Source organism: Phyllobates terribilis, unplaced genomic scaffold (assembly GCF_046119375.1).
Source record: "Phyllobates terribilis strain yellow unplaced genomic scaffold, ASM4611937v1 Scaffold_2__4_contigs__length_985480577, whole genome shotgun sequence".
In the NCBI taxonomy this organism is placed as follows: Eukaryota; Metazoa; Chordata; class Amphibia; order Anura; family Dendrobatidae; genus Phyllobates; species Phyllobates terribilis.
The window spans coordinates 577,553,002-577,565,974 of record NW_027362762.1 but is presented as its reverse complement, the minus strand read 5'-3'; positions in this window follow the sequence as shown (position 1 = coordinate 577,565,974).

The following is a 12,973-nucleotide window of genomic DNA, read 5'->3' as shown; positions in this document are numbered from 1 at the left end:
CTCACCTTGGCACTCTCAACTCCCCTGATGGAGAAACCAGGGCCCACCGGAGGAGTCTGGTTCTCTGGTGGGCTAGTCCAATGCTGCCCTAAAGCAGGCCAGGCTAAGAAAAGTGTGGGGGAAGTTTCAAGGAGAAATAGGGGCGGCTGGGGACTGTTTATGGACACTCGGCCGCCCCCAGGTGGCTGGGGACCGTGTGTGGACACCCGGCCGTGGGGCAGCAGGGGACCGAGTATGGACACCCGGCCGCCCCCTGGCGGCTGGGGACCGATCGTGGACACCCGGCCGCCGGGTGGCTGGGGACTGAGTATGGATACCTCGCTGCCGAAGCAGCCATGAGGTAGTGGCCAGCTTCGGCCTCCTCCAAACTAAAAAGCCCCATTTCAAGTGCAAGCAAGCTGGCGGTATGGTATTGCAGCCTGGGGGTGGGTGGGTGGCAGGCTGCATACTTGCGCTTGCATTGCAAGGAATGGGGGAGGTACAATTGAACACTGCCCTGGGACAAGGACTTGCACGGGGATAGTTGCAAGTCTCCATCTTCTGATGCAGAAAGGATCACTTCGGATGGGCACACTTTTAGGCAGTAACCTGGGAGTCAGATATGCTTCCAGGTGTCTTACCCATGCTGTTACCATGTCTTTTCAGCACTGTATGCATGTGTCACACAGCACATGGCCAGATAAGATTGTAAAATGTTAAAATGACATTTCCCGGTGAATGCATTTGTCACGGTTGAAAGCAATACAAAAGTGCAAAGACGCATAAAAAAATGCTACTTGTGAACATAGCCCAAGGTGTGGAGGAGTATTTTTGTTTTTGGTTATTTATTTTGCCTTATACACAAGTCTTTACCCTGGAAAGGAAATCCTTAACATATTTCACAGAAAAAACATTTCAGTTTCGTTTTTGAAGTTTTTTTTGGGAGCCCGTTAAAGTAGCTTAATACCTCTGACCACGTTGTTGACAGCAGTGACCTGGGGGACAGAAATGCTTCCTGGGGCGATGCCCATGCTGTCCCCATGTCTTATGAGCACTGTCACTATCGTTTTGGGCACTTTTTAGGCTTTCTACAGCCTGCTGCGGGTGCTGCCGCAAAAATGCTCGGGTCTCCCATAGACTAACATCTGGCTCGTTGCTCGGGTCGAGCTTCAAGCACCCGAGCATTTTAGTGCTCGCTCAACACTAGTATCTAGAAATGAGCAAACATGCTCAGTGATTCTCGGAAATCACTCGAGTATCTGGGTATTGGATGTGCTCGGCACTCGACGAACATTGGCTGGTGCTCGGATTTGAAGCTCGAATTTCCGCCCTGCATGTTTGGCTCCTATTACACAGCTAATAAACATGCAGGGATTACCTGCCAATGACTGTAATGCTGTAGCCATCATCAGTGCTGCCACCGGGAATTTCACGGCCCCATACTGGCAAAAATTTCAGATCCGCCTCCATCCCTCAAACCTTCCACAGTCCCACCGCCCACTCTTGGAAAAACTCCACTTCTGCACCACGTCCTCACCAATCACACATTAACAGTTCCCATCGATAACCATATCACATACACAGCCATCAGCTTTTGTTTTGGCAAAAGATTTTTTAAGCCGTCACCATGACAAGGTTGACTCTTCTGGTAGGGCCCTACTTTATTCTAACCTATTAAACATTTCTTAAAATATCCAGTACTTGTTTTAGGTATATTTTTATTTATTTTTCTTTAAGGGAATGTGCCACATAAATTTTTTAAAATGACCAATATCATCACATACAAGGAACAAACACCATCACACCATGTTCAGACCACATATTACCACATCATAGTGACCGAATAATGCCACATACAAGGAATACCACCACACCATAACCAGACCACATATCTCCACCACATAGTGACCGAATAATACCACAAACAAGGAACAAATACCACAAAACCATGACTGGAGTCCATATTACCACCTCATAGTGACCGAATAATACCACATACAAGGAACAAATACCGCAACACCATGCCAGACCACAGATTGCCACCACATAGTGACCAAATACTACAATACTGATCATTAATAAAAAAAAACACAATACTAATATTACCATAAGTGCGATTTTACACAGCAGCTCTGTACATAGTATACAATGTATAGTGGCAGTGTACAGGTAATACAGTGATCACCAGTGACATTATAAACTGGAGCTCTATATATAGTGTATAGTGTCAGTGTACAGATAACACACTGACTCACCAGTGATGTCTCTAGTTGAAGTCCTTCATCTTCGCTTTTCTCCTTCATCCAGCAGAGACTGCCATCATTTCTTCCAGCCAAGACTTGTCTCTGCATAAAATAACACAGTTATCTAGAGCACATTCCCCAACTTCTACACTACACAGCTGAATACAGATGTGCACCCACCATTAATATATAATTAGATATTATGCAATCCACCATTCCAAATATAAATTGTAATCCACCACTGCATCCCCACTAACTGTAAATAGCCACTTTCCACACCTAATAAATATTTAAATTAATTAGAACCTGCACTCTTTCCCCCAATACATTACCAGTCATACTCAACGCCCCCCACTCTCCCCATTCACTATATTTACATGCCCCCCTCTGCCCCAATTCATTTTGTCATGTTCTCTCTCTTCCACACCCACTTCATCATTTTCTCTCCCCCACCCCAATTTATCATTTGTTTTCCCCCATTCTCAGTTCATTATCATGTGCTTTCCACACCCCCACCCTCAATTCATCATTATTTGCGCTCCCCACCCTCAATTCATTATGTGCTCTCCTCCGTCCCCCACTCCAAAATCATTTTCTCTCACCACCCCCACTCCCAATTCATCATTTGATCTCCCACCCCCATTCATCATTTGCTTCCCCCCTCCACTCCTAATTCATTATTAGTTCTCCCCACAATCCCACTTCCAGTTCATCATGTGCTCTCCCCACCCCCCACTCCTAGTTCATCATGTGCTCTTCCCACCCCCTAGTTCATCGTGTTCTCTCCCCACCCCCACTTCATTGTGTTCTCTCCCCACCCCCACTTCATCGTGTGCTCTCCCCACCCGTTACTCCCAGTTCATCATTAGCTCTCCCCTCCCCCCACTCCCAGTTCATCATTAGCTCTCCCCACCCCCCACTCCCAGTTCATCATTTTATTTCCCCACCGCACCACTCCCAGTTCATCATGTGCTCTCCCCATCCCCCAAAGACCATTTAATTCTATTAAAAAAAAAACAACTGATTTTTTATACTTACTTCTCATAGGATCCCCTGCATTTGCAGCTCCACTTCTGGACTGACTTCCTGGTGCTCGATGCCGGCGAGTATGCGATTATGTCATCGCATATGCACTGTTTCCAGGGCGTCACTGAAGATGCGGAGGCACTTCCTTGGAGCGGTTTGGCCATGAGAGCTCCAAGGCTGAATCTCCCTGCGCTGAGATGTACGCCGCTGCCGATGGCACACCAGCAGGTGATACCCTGGGGCCCGGTGAGCAGAAGCAGAAGAGGGGGGCCCCGGACCGGGCCATGGCCCCCACTTTTTACTGCTGGTCACTGGGCCCAATACAGCAGTGAGGGCAGTAATGCCCTGTTGGTTGCCCTGGCCATCATAATGGTGGCATTACTGTGATTGGCTGACTGCATTACCTCGTCAAAGGTTAAAAAATGACAGACACCGCCATGCTTAACACACTGACACCATAGCACAGCTCAGGGACTGTTATGATTGGAGGGAGAGAGTAGTTGTCCAGGCCTGTGTGTGCACAGTTTCATGAATCAGAGTTCTCTAGTTGTGATACTTGTGCTGATTCTGAACCATCATACTAATAGTCCTTCTAAGGGCTAATCCTGTGGTTTGCTGTTTGTATCAGATACATTCTGCATTTAGCCTAGGGGAAGCTACAGGAGCAGCGAGAGTGGCTAAATAGAGCTTCTAGGCAGGGCTTAGGACTTTGCAGTCCATTGCTAAATACAGTTATATGAAAAAGTTTGGGCACCCCTATTAATCTTAAGCTTAATGTTTTCTTAAAATTGGTGTTTTTGCAACAGCTATTTCAGTTTGATATATGTAATAACTGTTGGACACAGTAATGTTTCTGCCTTGAAATGAGGTTTATTGTACTAACAGAAAATGTGCAATCTGCATTCAGACGAAATTTGACAGGTGCATAAGTATGGGCACCCTTATCATTTTCTTGTTTTAAATACTCCTACCTACTTTTTACTGACTTACTAAAGCACTTTTTTTGGTTTTGTAACCTCATTGAACTTTGAACTTCATAGCCAGGTGTATGCAATCATGAGAAAAGCTACTTAAAGAGGCCACTTGCAAGTTGTTCTCCTGTTTGAATCTCCTCTGAAGAGTGGCATCATGGGCTCCTCAAAACAACTGTCAAATGATCTGAAAACAAAGATTATTCAACATAGTTGTTCAGGGGAAGGATACAAAAAGCTGTCCCAGAGATTTAACCTGTCAGTTTCCACTGTGAGGAACATAGTAAGGAAATGGAAGAACACAGGGACAGTTCTTCTTAAGGCCAGAAGTGGCAGGCCAAGAAAAACATCAGAAAGGCAGAGAAGAAGAATGGTGAGATCAGTCAAGGACAATCCTCAGACCACCTCCAGAGAGCTGCAGCATCAACTTGCTGCAGATGGTGTCACTGTGCATCGGTCAACTATACAACGCACTTTTCACAAGGAGAAGCTGTATGGGAGAGTGATGCAAAAGAAGCCGTTTCTGCAAGCACGCCACAAACAGAGTCGGCTGAGGTATGCAAAAGCACATTTCTTTTTGGAAGAAGGTCCTGTGGACTGATGAAACCAAGATTGAGTTGTTTGGTCATACAAAAAGGCGTTATGCATGGTGGCAAAAAAACACAGCATTCCAAGAAAAACACTTGCTACTCACAATAAAATTTGGTGGAGGTTCCATCATGCTTTGGGGCTGTGTGGCCAATGCCGGCATCGGGAATCTTGTTAAAGTTGAGGGACGCATGGATTCCACTCAGTATCAGCAGATTCTTGACAATAATGTTCAAGAATCAGTGACAAAGTTGAAGTTACGCAGGGGATGGATCTTTCAGCAAGACAATGATCCAAAACACCGCTCCAAATCTACTCAGGCATTCATGCAGAGGAACAATTACAATGTTCTGGAATGGCCATCCCAGTCCCCAGACCTGAATATCATTGAACATCTGTTGGATCATTTGAAGAGGGCTGTCCATGCTCGGCGAGCATCAAACTTAACTGAGCTGGAATTGTTTTGTAAAGAGGAATGGTCAAAAATACCTTCATCCAGGATCCAGGAACTCATTAAAAGCTACAGGAAGTGACTAGAGGCTGTTATTTTTGCAAAAGGAGGATCTACTAAATATTAATGTCACTTTTCTGGTGAGGTGCCCATACTTATGCACCTGTCAAATTTTATTTGAATGCAGATTGCACATTTTCTGTTAGTACAATAAACCTAATTTCAAGGCAGAAACATTACTGTGTCCAACAGTTATTACATATATCAAACTGAAATAGCTGTTGCAAAACCACCAATTTTTATAAAACATTAAGCTTAAGATTAATAGGGGTGCCCAAACTTTTTCATATAACTGTATATAGCTGCTGCATGTGACCCCAGTCTTTTTTTTGGGTGAAAAAAATTGACTATATTGTCATCAATACAATTTAACGTGCTTACTGTTACATTACAGTGGTATATAAAACTCCAAAAAAAAGGTTCACATTTTTTTTCTGGATTCAATTACTCATCGATAGAGTTTAGCGTGCTTTGTGTTACATTTTGGTGGTATTAAACTCCAAAAAACCACTTTGCCTGCTGCAGTTGACCAATTTTTTCCATTAAAAATAAACTTGGTTTCCAGAGACCTAGCAATTAGAAAATGCGTAAGGTGTGCGGTAAGTGATGGGGAAGTGGAAGTGCTGAAGGATGAGGTGCGTAGATGCCAAGGACGTGGGGCAGGTGCGACTATGCCTGTTGCTGGAGCACAAGAAACGCTCACCCATGATGGTGATGGTGCATGCAGAGGCCTAGGCCGTGGCCATGGGCAAGCTGAAATTGTGCCACAACAAACACCCACATCTTGTCGCTCGACCTTCCTGTCCCAATTACTAGGGGACCACAGAACACCACTATTGAACACAGAAAAATGTCAAAAGGTTGTTGGTTAGATAGCAGATAATGCTTCCAGTCACTTTGCCGCCACCACCACCACCCTGTCTTCTACACGGTCAAGTCTCAGTAGCTGTAAGTCTGGACCGCATATATATGGAAAAGGTGATGGATGATAAAGTAACTGACCCAACCTGGCAGGGGGACATGCAGAGCAAGGACAGCAGCACACAGGGGGAGGGAGGTGTAACAGCACAACAGGCAGGAAGAAGCCGTGTGGTGGCCATAGACAGAAGGCGGGAAAGCATTTTTCATAACGCCAACACGACAGAAGTTACCAGTACAACTGTTAGGTCTTCCCGAGTGTGGTTATTTTTTAAAGACTCTGCAGATAACCTCAAAAAGGCCATTTGCTCCACCTGCCAGGCCAGCATCAGCTGGGGTAGCAAAACTAGCAGCCTGACCACCACCAGCATAATCAGGCACATGGCCGCAAAGCACCTGACTAAGTGGGCCGAACCTTAGGGTCCAGGAACAGTGTCTGCGGGTGACACCACTGCTTTTTCCGCTGTTGTGCATGCACACCAATCCCCTGTACATGGCACATACGAAGATGCCTCCCGCCCTGCACCTGTCGTTGCACACTCTCAACTAAGCAAGCACCCCACATCCTTGTCCCAGCGCAGTGTTCAGTTGTCCCTACCCCAGTCCTTGGAATGCAAGCGCAAATACGCAGCCAACTCCCCACAGGCCACACTACTAAATTCACACATTTCACGAATGCTTGCTCTCGAAATGTTGCCTTTTAGGCTTGTGAAGATGGAAGCTTTCCGCAACCTGATGGCGGTGGCTGTACCTTGGTACTCGGTCCCCAGCAGTCACTATATCTCCCGGTGTGCCGTCCCCGCATTACACGAGCATGGGTCCCACAACATTAGCCGTGCCCTCAACAACACAGTTACTGGGAAAGTCCACCTAACCACACGTGGATAAGTGCTTGTTGGCAGGGACGGTACATCTCGCTAATGGCACACTAGGTTAATATAGTGGAAGCTGGGACCCAGTCGAACCTTGGGACGGAACATGTCCTCCCGATGCCGAGGATTGCGGGCTCTGGGTCAGTCAGGGTTACCCCCACATTCTACAGCTCCTGTGCCTCCTCCTCCTCCTCATCAGCCTCCATCTCCGAAATGATCAAATAGGTCAGAAGCTGAACGCACTGCAGCACTGCCTCGGCCAAGCGGCAACAGGCTGTGCTGAAACTAATTATGCTTAGGTGACAAATCGCACAACGTTGAAGAGTTATGGACAGCTCTGAAAGAACAGGCAGATCTGTGGCTGACACCACTGACCCTACAGCCAGGCATGGTAGTGTGTGACAATGGCTGGAACCTGGTTGCGGCTCTGAAGCGAGGCAAGCTCACACATGTACCATGCCTGACCTATATGCTTAACCTCATGGTTCAGTGGTTTCTCAAAACCTACCCAGATCTGCTGGATCTGCTTGTCAAAGTGCGCCGCGTGTGTGCCCATTAATGAGCAAGCATGCTCATTACTCGACATTTACGAGCATGCTTGGGTGTTTTCCGAGTATCTTCAGCGTGCTCGGGTGTTATGTTTGAATCACATCATGCGCATGATTTGTGACTGTTTGACAGCTTTAATACATGTGAGGAATGCCTTTTCCTTAGTCCTTCCTCACATGTATTAAAGCTGTCAAAAAGTCACAAATCATGCCAACGAAGTGACTAAAACATAACGACTGAGCACTAGTGCCCATTTTAGAAAGTCAGCTACAGCTTCCACCGCCCTTGCCATGCTTCAGCAGTGTTTGCAGCTTCCAGCTCACCGACTGGTGTGCGATGTCCCCACGCACTGGAACTCTACATTGCAGATGTTGGGAAGGATTTGTGAGCAGAAGAGGGCAGTTGTTGACTACCAGCATCAAAAGGCCGTCGGTATTCAGGTCAGACTCCACAAATAAGACCTCAGGAGTGTACATGGATGTCAGACATCTGTACCATCCTCCAAAACTTTGAGGAGTCCACCAAGATGGTGAGCGGCGATGATGCCATAATTAGCGTCACCATCCCACTTCTGTCTTCTGAAATGCTCTCTGCTCAAAATCAAAGAAGATGCATTGCAGGCAGAGCACGATGAGATGGAGCAAGGAACCATACAGGGTGATTCCACATAGCCCAGCCTCATCTGATCCTAACTTGGATTGGGTTACAATGAGGAAGAGGAATCACAGGAGCTAGTTTCCTGCGCTATAGATGGTACTACCTGCACAACTGTCATACCATCTGTTCAGCGTGGATGGCCTGAGGACAAGGAGGAGGAAGATGAAGAGGAGAGCATGGTCAGTCGTGCTCTTGGTGAGGACATGGAAGTCTTGCCTTTTAGCAGTCTGGCACACATGGCTGAGTTTATGTTACGCTGCCTGTCCCATTGTCCAAATTTTGGGTGACAGTCATTACTGGTTGGTGACACTTCTAGACCCACGCTACAAGGAGAACTTTTTGTCTCTTATTCTCATGTCGGACAGGCCTAATAAAATAGGGCAATACCAGAAGGCCCTTGTTGTGGAATTATTAAAAAATTCCCATCTGAAAACGCTGGTGGAAGGGTTCACACTTCGTTGGAAAACCAAGGAGTACAGGCGAGAGAGACACAAATCCAATCCAGCAGAGGGAGGGGAACACTGTCAAAGTTCTGGGACAGTTTTCTCAGACCCTCTCATCACACAGGCCCTGAGGCGCGGGGTACTCTCAGAAGGGGGGAAAAGTTTGGGAAGATGCTGAGGGAGTACCTTGCCGACCATACCAACATCCTCCATGATTCCTCTGTGCCTTATAATTATTGGGGATCCAAGCTGGACACGTGGCATGAACTGGCTCGCTACGCCTTGGAGGTCCTGGCCTGCCCTGCCGTTAGAGTTTTGTCAGAGCTAGTTTTTAATGCCGTTGGTGGAATTATAACCGATAGGCGGATGCGCCTATCAACTGATAATGCTGACATCAAAATGAACAAGGGCTGGATTGGGCCAGACTTCTCAACACCACCAAATGATAGCAGCGTAACATAAACTCATCCTCCACCACCATATCATCACCATATCTACCATATCTACGTCTCTTGCAAGGGATATTGGAGTTCCTCCAAATTTTTGGCAGCCGTTGCATTCACTGCATAGGCAAAAAGTATTGGAGATCCACTTGCTAATAATGGAAATATTTTTTTTCAGAAGGCCCTCCGACCTCTACATCTCTTGCAAGGGGCATTGGAGTTCCTCCAAATTTTTGGCAGTCATTGTACTCACTGCATACCCTATAACTGGATAGCAGGACCACTCCTTTCTAGGAACATGTTGTTACCGAGGCCCACCTCTATGTGTCTTTAAATTGTTATTGGGGTTTTTCCTAAAATTTGGCAGCCCTTGCAGTCACTGCATGGGCATTACCAATATAGGAGACCCACTCCTTTATAATGGCAACATTTTTTTTACTGAGACTCTCCTCTATGTCTCTTCAAAGGGGTATTGGGTGCATCCAAATTTTTGGCAGCCCTTGCAGTCACTGCATACACAATAACAGTATTGCCCTCTAACAATAGTGAGGGACAAATTCTGGCCCTTTAAGAATAGTAAGGGCTGCCTGATGGCCCTATAGAAATAGTCTTTGTGACTTTCAGAGTCCCTCCTTCATAAATGATATAGGATGTGTCTCACACACCAAATGACCAGTTAAGGTTGTAAAATGTTACATTCACCTGTAAATGTCATTTTATTTTTCACCATTGAAAGCCGGAAAAATGCTCGAGTTTTCCATAGACTTACATTGGGCTCGTTGCTCGGACCGAGCACTTGAGCATTCCAATTTTCTTGACCCGAGCAACGAGTAACCGAGCATTTTAGTGCTCGCTCATCACTAATTGTAGCCTCTCACCCTACATCTTCCATGTGGGACAGGAGGAGATCCTGTTTAGTGATGCACAAAACTTAGAGCAGCCATGGTCACAATAAGATGACTGTGGGGAATGGCAGATTTTGTCTAAGGAGGTAGATGATGATGAGACACAGTTGCCGATAAGTCAGTGTTACACGCAAGCACGCCACTAGGTTCAGATAGGGGCCAGATAGGTTACATGAATTCTTTGGAATCCTGGGGGTTACTCAGGACAACCATATACCATGTGCTGTTGCTTCTCTCAGACACACAGGGGTATTGACCCTCAGGCACAGACACGTAGGTTGTTTCACTTGCTGACCAGACACACTTGACAAGAGTCCTCAAACTGTAGAACAGTAACATTTAATAAGAAGCCACACAGCCAGTGCAAGTTAAGTCTTATGAGCAACAGGCTCCAGTGACAAGCAGTGCAGTTTCCTTAGTAGCACAGCAGTTCACAGTTTTCCCAGTAGTACATGACAGCACAGTTCAAATGCAAAGGCACATTAATGAACACCGCATTCTTTACAGCACAGTGAGATGGAGGAGGGGGGAGGGTTTGCTGAGGGAGATGATCCCTGTGACACCATTTCTTCCAGTCTTTATCTTTCTGCCTGACAATACTCTGCACTGCTAGTTCAGGAATTCTACCTGACCTATGCTTAGCTTCACTCCTGACTTGAATCCTTTTCACTTGTAGGGGCCCTTCTATCAGATGCAGAACACACACACCACCTTTCTCTTCTGCTCCAACAGTCAACAACTTACCCACAATCCCCCTGGGGCTCTGTTAAAACCCTCCATCTCTCCCGTGACTGTGTTAACCCCTCTAGTTGCTGGATGCTTCTAGAGCCCAAAACTTCCTGTCTCATGTGCTTGTGTTACTTCTAATAGTTGCTGAATGCTTTTAAAACAACAACACTACTTGTCATTGTCACACTCTGCAACAGCACTACTTCTGCATGTCACATCAGGTTGTTGTTAAATCACCAAGTCAGGAGAACACAGTGGAAGACGAGGTGGTGGATGATGAAGTCACCAAACCAACATGGGAAGCTGGCATGCAGAGCGAGGAAGCAGTGCTGAGGGGGAGGGATCAGCATCACTGAATCAGGCAGGAAGAGGCAGTGGGGTTTCCAGAGGGAGAAGGCCGGCAACTGTTCCGCAGAGCACTGACACTCATGAATTTCTCTGTCAAAGATTAGGTGTTCCCCGGTCTGGGACTTTTTTAAAGAGCGTTCTGAGACAAACAGAATGGTCATTTCCAACTGTGCGAAGATCAGCTTGGGCCTGACCACTAAGAGCCTAACCACCACCAGCATCAACAGGCACATGTCATCTAAGCACCCAACTCGGTTGGCCGAATGCCTGGGTCCACAATTGGTGCCAGTGACTCTGCCTCTTCCCCTGTGCTAGGTGCTTCCCAATCCCCTGTACTTCACACAGGCATAAATGCTTCCTGCCCTGCACCTGTCCTTGCACATTCAGAGGTACCATCATCAGAGACTTCCAAAAAATTGTCCCAGCACAGCATTCAGCTGTCCCTACCACTTGCCTTGAAACAAAAAAGAAAGTCCAGCCACCCACAGGCCCAAACTGTAAACTGTCACATATCCAGTCTGCTTCTCGTGGAAATGTTGCAGTTTAGGCTTGTTGACACAGAAGATTTCCGCAGATTCATGGTGGCAGTCGTCCCTCAGTACTGTCACCAGCCGCCACTATTTTTCCCGGTGGGGTGTCCCTGCCTTGTACCAGCACGATTCCAGTAACATCACCTGTGCCCTTACTTATGCACTTACTGGGATTGTCCACTTTCCCAGTCTTCCCCGTACTGTTCTCCTTCCATTCAGCACTTTTTCCATCGATTGTCCATGCTACATTTCCCTGATGGCACACTGGGTGAACATTGTGGAGGCTGGGTCCCAGTCCCAACCTTGCATGGCATATGTGTTAACGACTCCGAGGATTGCTGGCCCTATTTCCATCAGGGTTTTCTCCACCTACAACACCAGTTCCTGCACCCCTCCTGCTCTTCCTCGTCCTCCATCTCCGATTTGTTATCTCGGAGCATGTCGTCCACATCAACCAGAAGCTGGAAGTTCTGCAGCACTACCTCAGTGAAGCAGCAACAGGCTCTGCTGAAGCTAATTTGTCTAGGAGACAAACCGCACACCACAGCATAGTTATTGAAAGGAATAACAGAACAAACAGATCTATGGCGCTCACCGCTGAACCTAAAACCAGGCATGGTCATGAGTGATAATGCAGCAGCACATGCAAGTGCCAGATCACAACTGATGTGCGATGTCGCCACGCTCTGGAGCACCACACATAACAACTGAAGAGTGGGCATGGATGTCTCACATTTGTGTGGTTCTCCAAGGTTTTGACGACTCCACAAAGATGGTAAGCGGTGATGATGCCATCAGTAGCGCAACAATCCCGCTTCTGTGCTTACTTAAACAGTCACTGCTCACAATTAGACATGAAGCTTTGCATGCGGACCAGTTGGACACGGAGGAGGACATAAGACAGGAAGATTCCAACAAGCTCAGCCTTATCTCATCTGCTCAGTGCTGATTGAGTAACAATGAGGAGGTGAAGGTTGAAGAGGAGAAAGAGGAACCGAAGCTGGTTGCTAGTGCAACAGACGCTAGTACCCGCGCAAGCTTCCTCCTGTCTCTCCTACAGTGCTTGCCAAAAGTATTGGCACCCCTGCAATTCTGTCAGATAATACTCAGTTTCTTCCTGAAAATGATTGCAATCACAAATTCTTTGGTATTATTCTTTTCATTTAATTTGTCTTCAATGAAAAAAACACAAAAAGAATTGTCCTAAAGCCAATTTGGATATAATTCCACACCAAGCCTAAAAAAGGGGGTGGACAAAAGT